We start from the raw sequence: 12351 nt of genomic DNA on the forward strand, positions 1-12351 counted from the left end.
ACCATCACAGATTGTCTTCTGTCCTTCAACCAGTTTGCTATCCAGCCACCACCTTGGCACTCACACCCAAGCTTCTCGTTTTACTCACAAGCCTCCTGGGCGGGACCATATCAGAAGCTTTGCTAAAATCCAAGTAGATGATATTGAGCACTCTTCCTCGATCCAATTCCTTAGTCACCCTATCAAAAAAGTCAATCAGATTTGTCTGACAGAACCTTCCCTTGGTGAAACCATGCTGCCTCTAGTCCATCAATTTTGTTGCTTGTAGATAGTTCACTATTCTTTCCTTCAGCAGCAACTCCAATACTTTTCCCACCACTGAGGTGAGGCTAACCTTATACACTGCGGATAAACTTATATAAATTATACACTCCAAAAAGTGTATAATTTATATATAAATGTCAAACATTTTTTCTACCATATTTGTGAATGGCTGAATAAATATTTCCATCTTACTACTTCCAGCAAAAAAAAGAAACATAGGCATATACATTTTGGATTTATATGCTTTAGGGTTAACTCTAAATGACAATTCAAGAAAGCATGGGACAAGCACAGGGGATTCTCTGAGGGAATGATAGGGATAATAGAGCTAAGCAGTTGATGAGGATGAGCAGATTAGACAGGCCATATGGCCTTTTCCTGCATCACGTGTCTGTTTCTCAACTATTTCATGAGGAGGAAAATCATCCGTAATTCTTGCTGGTTACAATTTAATTCTGTTTTACCACATACACAGACACCACTTATATATACACACAAATACTATTCCACACAGAAAAGGGGGATTAGTGTTTTTCATCTAGTAAATCTAAATGTATGACACATGGAATAAGACTTCAGAAATGGAGCAAGATACAACTACCCTTAGTACAGAAAAGGCAAGTAAACTCAAAATAGACCTAATGGCATTTTCTATCTAGGAAATCATGCTCTGCATTTTATTCCTTTAAACGTCTCAGATGATACCGTGGATTTTTAAACTAGATGGATCATTCTGTGGCATGGTGGGAGAACATGATGGTAAACAACCAAAGACTTAACATCAAATCCCTTTCTAAATGCCAGACATGCAGAATGATGCTGTGTGTGCTGCTTTTTTTGGCAAACTGTATCTTCCATATCACAAGGCGAGAAACAACTCATTTGCAACCTGCAAATTAATTTGAAGTGTTAATTTGTTTTTCTCTGTACCAGGACTCATGTAGAGTTCCAAAATGAAGAGAAATTGCCAAAACCTTTGGTGATTCAAAAATAATCTTGAAAAAGATTAAAACTGATAAAACATTTTATAATTATAAAATGGCACAGGGGTGGCCAACTCCAGTCCTTGAGGGCCACAAACAAGTCTGGTTTTCAGGCTATCCACAATGAATATGCATGAGATAGATTTGCATGTATTGTTTCAATTGTATGCACATCTCTCTCATGCATATTCATTGCATGAGATAGATTTGACCTGTTTGTAGCTCCTGAGGACTAGAATTGGCCAATCCTGAACTAGCATACATTTATTACTTCAGGAATTAAAACCAGACAAAGCTGCAGAAACAGGGACTTCTCTTCCTTAAGATATGAGATTCCATAAACAAAATTATCTCCAATACTACAAAGAATAAGTGAATTAAAACAGAAGCCAAAGCTAGCTACAGTAAGGCGTTTCATTACAAATACACATTTAAAAGGCAGAATAAAAACATGTTGCAAACCAAACTGTTCAGCAGACATGTTATAGAGTCTAAATGGTACCAACCACAGATATAGGTAGTTGTCAGAGCGCAGAAAGCTGTTATTCTGAATTACAGTCTCCTTTAGGAGAATCTACATAAAATAAATACATAAATATGTTCCTGAGTTATTTTATTTAGTTACACTGCTTAACCCACATCCTCCTTACAATGTGCAGTATTGGTTAACAATTTTTACAATCCTTATACATAAAATACAAACAGTACTATCGATACTTAAAATAATCCTACAATATCAGAATTTAAAGGCACTAAAAACTACACAGCAACACTAACTGTAAATACTGTTATAATTATGTATATGCAATGATTCTAGTTGAAATATCAACTTGATCCTGGAAGTTAATCAAAAATTAATCCATCACTTGCTCTGGGTTTTTGAAACAGGCTTGTGCAGAAACGTTTATGATGCAAAAAGGTTGCAAATATATTACTGTATATACTCATGTATAAGTTAAGAAATTAAAGTTTTAAAATTCTTTTTTAAAAACAGGGTTGCCTTATCCACAGGTCAAACCCCTATAATTATTCTGATTATGCCTGATCATTCATTCCGTCCCTCCCTCCACACTCTCCCGATCCATTAACTCACCCGCTATCAGGTTGACAATGGGACTTGCAGTTGGTCAGGCACGTCCTCCATTTGCCCCCACGGTGTTCCAGTGTGGCAGTAGGACAACTTCTCCCCTGCACGCCCTCCCGATCCCTTAACTCACCCGCTCGCTATCAGGACAACAATTGGACTTGCAGTTGTTCAGGCACGTCCTTACTCCTCCCCTGCCAGAGCCTGATTGGTGCACTTAGAACCATGTGATTCAAAGCGTGACACCGTGGTCCAGTCAACACCGCAACTGCAAAGGCTGTGTCCTCTCAGGCCTGCACATCCAGACAATAAAACCTGGAAAATGTATGTAAGGAGGATCACTTTGCAGTTTGGCAGATATTGATGGGAGACAACAATCTAACCTGTGCCCATGACTTTGCCTGAACCCTAGTGGAATGTGCCCAAACATGAGTAGGCAATGGCTTATCAGCATCTACATAAGTGGCCATGACCATCTCCATAATCCAGCAAGCTATTGTAGCCCACGGAGCTGGAGCACCCTGTTTACTTCTGCCATGGAGGACAAACAGGCGATCAGTCTTCCAGAAAGGTTCAGAAACCTCCAGATATCGCATAAGTCTCTTGACATCCAAAGAGCGCAGGAGGAGATACTCCTCAGCATTCTTGATCTTATCTAGGGTTGGCAAGGAAATGGACTGATTTAAATGAAATTCCAAGACCACCTTAGGTGAGAAGGATGGAACAGTGTGCAACTGCAACGCCCCTGGAGCCACCCGAAGAAATGGCTCCTGGCAAGACAAGGCCTGCAGCTCAGAAATTCGACGCGCAGAGCATATCACCACCAGGAACACTGTCTTCAAGGTAAATAACTGTAAGGAAAGGCTACACAGCGGTCAGAACATAGGGCCTGCCAAAAAATCCAGGAGTAAAGCATCTTAGGCCTCAAGGGAGGCCTAAGATGCTTTACTTCCTTCAAAAAATGGGACACATCAGGATGAGACGACAAGGAATCGCCAATCACCAGGGCTCTGAAACAAGCAAGAACCGCAACCTGCACCTTTAAGAATTTAAGGGCCAGTCCTTTATTCAACCCAACCTGCAAGAAGTCCAGAATGAGTGGGATCTTAACTGAACAAGGAAGAATACCACACTCCTCACACTAGGCCTCAAATACTCTCCAAACCCGCACAGAGGCTAAGGAAGTGGAGAACTTTCAAGAATGAAGTAAGGTAGCAATTACTGCAGAAGAATATCAATGCTTCAACAGGTGAGCACTCTCAAGGGCCAAACCAGAAAACAGAACAGAGTCAGAGCCACGTGAAGAATCAGCCCCTGCTGCAACAGATCCATGTACGATGGAAGATGAAGGGGGGTTTCCACAGATCTGCATGCCACAGCCACCTGGGCCAGTCCAGCACCACCAGGAATACTAGCCCTCTATGCCTTCGATTTTGCGAAATATCCTGCCCAGCAAGGGCCATGGAGGAAAGGCATAAAGCAACCTGTCTTCCGGCCAGACCTGTATGAGAGCATCTATGACCAGGGACCACTGATCTCTCCTGCGAGTGAAGAATCGTGGAATTTTCACATTGCAAGAAGACGCCATCAAGTCTAGGAATGGAAGGCCCCAGCAATCCACAATCAGCTGAAACACCTCAGCTAACAACACCCATCCTCCTGGGTCCAGACTCTCCCTGTTGAAAAAGTCTGCTCTTACGTTGTCTTTTCCTGAACTGTGAAAGGCTGAGATCTATAGATGTCCTTCCGCCCATTCCATAAGTTGGTCTATTTCCTGTGACACTTGCTGGCTCTTGGTTCCTCTCTGGCAACTGATGTAAGCCACCATCGTTGCATTGTCAGACATCACGTGGACTGCTTGACCCTGCAGCCTGTGGCTGAACTACAAGCATGCCAACTGGACCGCCTGGGCTTTCAGGTGATTGATGTTCCAGAGGAACTCGTCGGAGTTCCAATGTCCTTGGGCTGTCAGCTCCTGACAGTGAGCCCTCCAACTCTGGAGACTCGCATCTGTTATGAGTAACAACCAGGTCGGGGAGGACAGGAAACTCCCTGTCTCAGATGAGCCTCCTGCAACCACCATTGGAAGCGAGAGCAAATTTCCACTGGCAAGTGGAGCCAAATCGAATAGTCCTGAGATTGCGGGTTCCATCGAGACAGTAGGGAGCGCCAAAGAGGACGAATATGCACTCTCGCCCAGGGCACCATTTCTAGGGTTGCCACCATCAAGCCAAGCACCTGAAGATAGGACCACACTGCCGGGCGTATAGTGTTCACCAATGCACCTGAGACATCAATTTCTGAATCCGAACTTCCAGCAGGAAAACATTGTCCTGCCTTGTGTCGAACCGAACCTCCAGATACTAAAATGACTGAGATGCCTGAAGACAGCTCTTGGCCAGATTCACCACCCAACTGAGCTCTTGCAACAAGTAGATCACCTTGTGTGACACCAGGCAGATTTCTTCCTGAGACTTGGCTCAAATCAGCCAGTTGTCCAAGTATGGGTGCACCAGAATCCCTTCTCTTCTCAACACTGCTACTGCTACTGCTGCTACTACTACTACTACTACCCTGGAAAATGTTCTGGGGGCAGTGGCTAGACCAAAACGGATAATGGTGCCCCAACACCGCAAAACGTAGAAAACACTGGTGTTCCAAATGGATGGGAATATAAAGGTAGGCCTTGTACAGATCCAGGGAGGTCAGAAAGTCCCCCGACAGCACGGCCAATATCACAGAGCGTAAGGTTTCCATGCGAAAGAGAGTCACTTTTAAATGACAGCTGATACTTTTGAGATCCAGGATGGGTTGAAAGGAACCTTCCCTTCTTGGGCACAACAAAATAAATGGAAGATCGCCCCATACTTTCTTGAGATGTGGGTGCCGGAACCACAGCCCTCAGCTGAGGAGCCTTTGAAGTGTAGACTGCTTCTTCTGTAGTGGAGAACACGTACTGAGGAATACTGCGAAATTCCAGCGGATATCCTTCTCGTATCACCTCCAGAACCCACTGGTCCGATGTGATCTTGACCTTCCTCTGATAAAAGGGAGAGAGGAGTTCCCCCTAACGCTTGCTCCCAAAAGTGGATCAGCAAATTTTCATTGGGAAGCTCAGGAAAAAACACCACCCGAGCCCACTCCTCTCTTTGCTGTCTGGGACCAAAGGACTGAGGCCTATCAAAAGGCCGAGTCTTCTGAAATGTCAACCCTCTGTCGGGATGAAACTGCTTTGAATCCCAGAGACGACCCCTCATACCAAAGGGATGCTGCAATTGCTTCTTATCCTCCAGCAACCGAGGAACGAGAGATTCGCCCCACTTACTAGCCAGTTTTTCCAACTTCCTTCCAAGAGCGAGCCTTTAAAAGGCATTTTCGTTAGATTAGCTTTCGAGGCTACGTCAGATGACCAACTTCTCAACCATAGTTGATGCCTGACCACTATCACCAAAGCTACTCCTTTGGCCTAGGTACAGACAAAATCGCAGTCTGCGTCTGCTAAAAATGTGTCAGCGGGCTCCATAACCATTCTGTGCATCCAAATGGCTTTCCAGTGGAGCTTCTGCTCCACTGGAAAGCTCTCAGGCTAATTCATGTAAGGGGACTACATGCCCTGCTGCCATCATGTGACAATATTATTGACAAGCAGTGGCCTGGCCCAACTGCAGCAAGATATGGATTAATGCACAAGGTATTGATGGGAGGAACATACCTTCTTCCACTGAATTTATCCACACCCAAGACAATAAAAGGACTGAGGGTTAAAAGACTTCTTCAGGAAGTCCTAGACTCCTGGATGAGATGGTCCCATCACAAGCCATTGTCTAGGTATGAAAAGCTTTACAATCCCTGGCAGCATAAGTGTGCCACCACCATCGAGAAATATTCAGCAAAGACCTTCAGGGCAACAAAAGACCAGAAGGTAGAACTCCAACATATCCAGAGTGAATATCCAATTCCTTGCTTTGAAAAAATGGCATCTTGAACTTCTCTCAGAACAGACCCCTGAACAGCCATCATAAATCCAATCTCCTTGAATTCTTAGAGATGAGAATAGTGGGAATATAATCCCTTGCTATGCTTGTTGGAAGGAACAGGCTCTAATGCCTGCTGTCGAAGGAGTAACTCCACTTTGAGATACAGTTCAGGCGATTGGGATGGACCAAGTGGTTAGAGCAACAGACTATGAACCACAGAAATCAAAGTTCAGTTCCCACTGCTGCTCCTTGTAAACTTGGGTAAATTACTTCACCCTCCACTGCCTAAGGTACAAACTTCAGATTGTAAGCCCTCTAGGGATAGGGAAATACCTGCAGTACCTGAATGTAATCTGCTTTGAAGTGCATGAAAAAGCAGAATCTAAATGAAATGTATTCAAATTAAAGACCAAACAAACAATGGTATTGAGCTGGAAGAAGGGAGAAGCATAAATGCTAATCATATACCACAATCTTTAGGACCCAATGGAACTTGGCGACTTTTCTCTGACATCAAGGGATAACTGCAAAACTCCCCTAACCGATGGAGGGCAAGGATGAAATCTGAGGCCCAGCAATAAAAGAGGTCTAGACTATGTGTCCCTCATGTGTGTGCATTCTTGCCAGAAGCTGCTGTGCACATGCCATTGAAATGGAGAGAATGGACATTTTTGAAAAAAAGAGGCACCTTGAAGCAAAAGGTTGGACATGTGCTACGCCTTAATCTCTCAAAAAGAATAATCAGCGCAGAATGGGATGTCAGCCCACATGCCATTGCCATGAAAGTACGGAATCATATAAAACAGAACATTCAACATAGAGCTTTGGAAGACTTCCTCCACCAATGTGTTTGGAGAAAAAAAAGACTTCTTTGCCGTTCTGATGTCTACTGTGCTATGACAGACTAAAGCGGTTGGTGGACCACTAAAAAAATGGAGTCTGTGTAAGTGAAAATCAGTTTCTTTTCCCTGGAGGATAGGAGGCTAGATTGCCCCAGCACAGACTCTACAGAATTTTAAGTATAGGGATCACTGCTATCATTAAAAAAAAACACACACAAAAAAACCCCCCAAACCTTCCTCCGAATGACTTCCTTAGAGCTTAATGTTGGAGACATGCCATGACCCTAAAGATGACTGATTGAGATGGGGACCTTGGTTGTCTTGAGGGGGGGGAGGGGGACTCCTTGGAGAGAGTCCGGGGTGGCGACTCCTCCATTCTCTCTGGAATTCTCCACCATGGAGAGTGGATTGTCCAACTGAGGCAGACTAACTCCTCCAGCCAGAACCCTGACAGGTCATGGCAAGGAAACAGAAGGGACTCCTGCTGATAGGAATAAATCTGTCTCCTCCTTGGAGTACAACAGGATTATCAACATGCAATGCCCCTGGCCTTCCCAGAGAGAAAGCCCTGGACTTAGTGTCTAAAGCGGATGACACTGATGGGATTCTAAAAGGGCACATGTAACAAGATACTCCACCAAGGCAGGGTTCAAGGAGGGCTTGGTGGATGCACCAATGGCTTCTGTGCCTATGACACCCAATGCTTCTGTGCGTTTTCAAAAACAAAAATCAGATCAAAATGCTTGTATTGGGCTCCAAACAGGATTTCCAACCTGCACTACTTGCATTTGCCAAAGGCACTATGGAGCAAATAGACTCTGGCATTTCCAAATGTAGAGTAGGATCCCTTGATAGGGAGGCCATAACCTCTGTGCTGAGGGTGCCTCTGTGACAATGGCACCATGAGTGCTCCTGCAATAATGGCACCATGAACACTTCTGCTTAAATTCAGCACCTTGTGGTGAATTTAACACTAGCTCAAACCCCAAGAAAAACCAGTCACCCAGGTAGCATGGGATCTTCTTGGTGTTTGGGTAATTGCCAGGTTCTTGTGGCCTGGTTTGGCCTCTGTTGGAAACAGGATGCTGGGCTTGATGGACCCTTGGTCTAACCCAGCATGGCAATTTCTTATGTTCTTATATATTTAGATATTTTAAATAGCAAATAATAAATGTTTCTTTATCTTTGTGGGACCTGTAAGAGTACAGTTTGTAATTATTCACAAACTGCATTTACCTGTGTCTAACTTTGCTTTATTATTTTGTTACTCATTTTGTTTCTATTTATATTAAAATCTATTATCAGATCTCCGGGTCACCCAACAAACACCGTACTAAAAGTCCCCAATGGAGCAGTTCTTCTAAAAATATTATATTACCAGAGAGAGCAAACTCAAAGTCCAAACTTAACGTTCCAATCGTTAGCCCGACATGGATTCACATTTCAATATCCCATCTGCATCTGGGGGGGGGGCCTCTTTATACATCAGTCCAAAAATAGCTCGTCCAGAAAGATTTGCTTCATCTCTTAAAACATTTTAATCATTCTTTAACAAATGGGGAGGCAACACACACAAAGTCTGGCGCGGGACAATCGCGCGCAGGCCTCTGTAGTCAGAGCATCGGGACCCACACGGCATGATGGCAGGAATGCGGTGGGGGGGGGGGGGGGGGGGGGAGGGGAGGCGCTACAAAGCAGGAGGGAAAAGCAAGGAGCCTGGAACCCGAAAAGAGGGCAACCGCTCGTTCGGAGCCCAGCCACAAAGTGCAATCCGTGCCGGGATGCAAAGAGTCTGCTGATGGCATTTCTCTTTGTTTTCTTTTTTGTACCTGACAGTCAAGCACACTGGACCCACCAGACGACCGGAGGGGAGCTAGTTAAGGCCACCGACCCTTGCTCTTGAAAGCCTGCAACCTCGGGGGGATGGTTCCTCCAGGACCTGCCAACCCCCTGGGAGGAACCACAGATCGTTCTTGTTCTGCTTGAGAACATTGAAGCTGCTGAGGTTGCTTTTGTAATCTGAGAGATTCACTCTTTTTTTTTTTTTTGAGGAAAAACTAACTACGGTCAGAGCCGCAGGATTTGCACCACCTCCATCTGCTGGAGACAAAGAAATAGCGAGGAGAGATAGGGGATGCTCTCGAAGTTTTTCTCTGTCTCCATCTGCTGGAAGGGAGGCAAAACCCAGCAGTCTGGACTGAACCGGGTAAGTACAGGGAATACATAAGATACAGAGAAGTCGTACTATAACCCAAGTTTTGAATTTCAGAAATACAGACTTTATTGAAATGCGGATGTTTCTGGAGGAAAAAATGGGTGAGGGGAACAACAGTGGGTCAAATTAAAAGAAGCTATTACAAAAGCAACAAGTCTACATGTTAGAAAGTAAGAGGAAAAAGAAACCATTCCGGTTCTCAAAGGAGATGGCTGAAAAAAATAAGGGCAAAAAGAACAGCATTCGAGAAATATAAAGGATCCCAAAGACAAGAACACAGAGAAGAATATATGAGGGAGACAAAGTAAGAAATCAGGAAATCAAAAGGTCAAGCATAAGAAAGGATTGCCAAAGAAGTAAAGTTTGTGCATCATTAATACCTGTCAGATATCTGAAGGTCTGTATCATATCTCCCCTGCACCTCCTCTCCTCCAGGATATACATATTTAGATTCTTCAGCCTCTCCTTGTAGGTCTTCTAAAAAAGACCCCACACCATTTTGGTCTCTTTTCTCAGTTATATCCGAGAAAGAAGGAAGGCCCGTAGCAGTATAGTGAAATTGAAAGGTGATGAGGAGCAATGTGTGGAGAAAGATGAAAAATAGCAGAAATATTAAGAAATACTTGAATTTGGTGTTCACTAAGGATAACCCTGGTAAATGACCGTTGCTGATTGACAAAACAATGAATGGGAGTAGATTAGATGCAATCCTTTTGTAGAATAGAATGTACGGGAAGTATTAGGAAATTTGAAAGTGGACCTCTCCATGGGGCTGGATGAGGTACATCCCAGGATACTGAGGGGGCAAAGATGTGCTGGCAGGTCCACTTAAAGAACTATTCAATAGATCCCTGGAAATAGGAGTGGTGCCATGTGATTGGAGAAGAGCAGTGGTGGTCCCGCTTCACAAGAGTAGTAGCAGGGAAGAGGCTGGAAACTAAAGGCCAGTTAGCCTCACCTCGGTGTTAGGAAAATTAATGGTGACTGCTAAAGGAAAGGACAGTGAACTATTTACAGTCTGGTGAATTGCTGGACTGGAGGGTAGCATGGATTCACCAGGGGAAGGCCCTACCAGAGAAATCTGATTGACTTTTTTGATTGGGTGACAAGAGAACTAGATCAAGGAAGAGTGCTCGATGTGATTTACTTGGATTTCATTAAAGCTTTTGATACAGTACTGCATAGGAGGCTGATGAATAAAATGAGAAACTTGGGTGAGGGTGTCAAGGTTGTGGAGTGGATTACTAATTGGTTAACTAACAGGAAACAATCATAATGGTAAATGGAACCCGCTCTGTTGAGAGGATGTTGTTAAGTGAAGTACCTCAAGGATCAATTTTGGGACCGATTTGTTCAATATCTTTGTGAGCAACACTGCAGAGGGGTTAGAAGGAAATGTTTGCCTTTTTGTGGATGATAATAAGATCTACAACAGAGTAGTCACCCCTAAAGGAGTAGACAGAATGAAAAGTGATTTAAGAAAACTTGAAGAGTGGCCGAAGATTTGGCAGCTGCGATTCAATGACGAGAAGTGCAGTCATGCACCTGAGGTGTGGAAATCCAAAACAGCTGCATGTGATGGGGAGGTGAAAGACTATCGCGCACAAATCAGGAGAGGGATCACCTCATTCATTGTTCCCTTTTCCAGATCATTTATGAATATGGTGATCTGAAGGTGGCGAAGCAATGTGACAAGGCAGTAGCTAAAGCCAGAAAGATGCGAGGTGGCATAGAGAGAGGTATAACTAGCAGGCAAAGGAATTGATAATGACCTTGTACAGGTCCTTGTTGAGGCCTCACCTGGAGTAACATTTTCAAAAAGGACACAGAGATTATGGAAACTGTCCAGAAAAGGAGACCAAAATGGTGTGGGGTATTTTTTAGAAGACCTTCAAGGAGAGGCTAAAGGATTTAAATATGTATACCCTGGAGGAGAGGAAGTATAGGGGAGATATGATACAGATCTTCAGATATCTGACAGGTATTAATAGAAACATAGAAATGACGGCAGAAGAAGACCAAACGGCCCATCCAGTCTGCCCAGCAAGCTTTACACATTTTTTTTCTCATACTTATCTGTTTCTCTTAGCTCTTTGGTTCTATTTCCCTTCCACCCCCACCATTAATGTAGAGAGCAGTGATGGAGCTGCATCCAAGTGAAATATCAAGCTTGATTAGTTAGGGGTAGTAACCGCCGCAATAAGCAAGCTACACCCATGCTTATTTGTTTTACCCAGACTATGTTATTCAGCCCTTATTGGTTGTTTTTCTTCTCCCCTGCCGTTGAAGCAGAGAGCTATGCTGGTTATGTGTGAAGTATCAGTTTTTTTTCTCCCCTGCCGTTGAAGCAGAGAGCTATGCTGGCTATGCGTGAAGTATCAGTTTTTCTTCTCCCCTGCCGTTGTAGCAGAGAGCTATGCGTGAAGTATCAGTTTTTCTTCTCCCCTGCCGTTGTAGCAGAGAGCTATGCTGGATATGCGTGAAGTATCAGTTTTTCTTCTCCCCTGCCGTTGAAGCAGAGAGCCATGCTGGATATGTGTGAAGTATCAGTTTTTCTTCTCCCCTGCCGTTGAAGCAGAGAGCTATGCTGGATATGCATTGAAAGTGAAGTATCAGGCTTATTTGGTTTGGGGTAGTAACTGCCGTAACAAGCCAGCTACTCCCCACTTTGTGAGTACAAATCCTTTTTTCCACATTTCCTCTTGCTGTTGAAGCTTAGAGCGATGTTGGAGTCACAGTAACCATGTGTATGTTTATTGAATAAGGGTATTATTCTCTAGGCAGTAGCCGTCATTCTGGCGAGCCACCCACTCTTCATTGACGGCCTCTTGACTTTATGGATCCACAGTGTTTATCCCACACCCCTTTGAAGTCCTTCACAGTTCTGGTCTTCACTACTTCCTCCAGAAGGGCATTCCAGGCATCTACCACCCTCTCCGTGAAGAAATACTTCCTGACATTGGTTTTGAATCTTCCTCCCTGGAGC

General features: G+C 44.1%; 1 protein-coding gene across 2 annotated transcripts in view; it reads right to left on the reverse strand.

Moving 5' to 3' along the window:
• CWC22 (CWC22 spliceosome associated protein homolog) overlaps nt 1-12351 on the reverse strand; it is a 213556-nt gene that overhangs the window by 31523 nt on the left and 169682 nt on the right. The window lies entirely within an intron of this gene.

Source organism: Rhinatrema bivittatum, chromosome 6, assembly GCF_901001135.1.
Source record: "Rhinatrema bivittatum chromosome 6, aRhiBiv1.1, whole genome shotgun sequence".
Taxonomy (NCBI): Eukaryota; Metazoa; Chordata; class Amphibia; order Gymnophiona; family Rhinatrematidae; genus Rhinatrema; species Rhinatrema bivittatum.